We start from the raw sequence: 983 nt of genomic DNA, 5'->3' as shown, positions 1-983 counted from the left end.
GAGCCAGTTTTTCTATTTTGAATAGAGATGGGATCTTGCTCTTGCTCAGGCTGGTCTCAAACCCCTGACCTCAGGTGATCCACCTGCCTCTGCCTCTGAGAGTGCTAGGATTACAGATGTGAGCCACTGTGTTAGGCTCAATAGATCTGTTGATGAAGCTTCATTCAGAAACACAAAATAGGCCCAGCACCAGAGACATTCAATGATGGAGGACGGAGGAAGAGCCCTGGGACAGGGTAGAGACAGTTGAGTCTGACTATACAGAATGGAATGCCAGTCCTCTCTTAAACAACTCAAGAGCACTGAATAATCATAAAAAAATTATTGGGCGGCACCTGTGGCTCAAGGAGTAGGGCGTCGGCCCCATATGGCAGAGGTAGTGGGTTCAAACCTAGCCCCAGCCAAACCCCCCCCCAAAAAATATATATATATATAATTTATTACATTAGTGAATCCACACTGAGCCCTTGCTCTGTGTCAGTGCTGGAATGAACATTGAGCATTTTGTAGCATTGTTTTCATTGTAATATGTTGTTATTATAGTTTGCATGCATGGATATGTATAGACCTCATTTTATTGCACTTCATTTTATTGTTCTCTGCAGATATTGCTTTCTTTTCTTTTCTAGACCGAGTCTCACTTTGTTACCCCCAGTAGAGCTCTGCGGCATCATAACTCACAGAAACTTCAAACTCTTGGACTCAATTCTCTTGCCTCAGCCTGGTGCTGATAGCTCAAACAGCTAAGGCGCCAGCTATATACACCAGAGCTCGAGGGTTCTAATCCAGCCAGGGCCTGCCAAACAACAGTGACAACTACAACCAAAAAATATGCCCAGGAGTTTGAGGTTGCTGCGAGCTGTGATGCTATAGCACTCTACCCAGGGCAACATAGTGAGGCTCTGTCTCAAAAAAAAAAAAATTATCTTGCCTCAGCCTCCCCAGTAGCTGGGGCCTGCCACAACACCCGGCTCTTTTTAATT

The sequence above is a fragment of the Otolemur garnettii genome, unplaced genomic scaffold (genome assembly GCF_000181295.1).
Source record: "Otolemur garnettii isolate 467f Iridium unplaced genomic scaffold, OtoGar3 scaffold00179, whole genome shotgun sequence".
Lineage (NCBI taxonomy): Eukaryota > Metazoa > Chordata > Mammalia > Primates > Galagidae > Otolemur > Otolemur garnettii.
The sequence above is the reverse complement of the archived record's forward strand: the minus strand, read 5'-3'. Positions refer to the sequence as shown.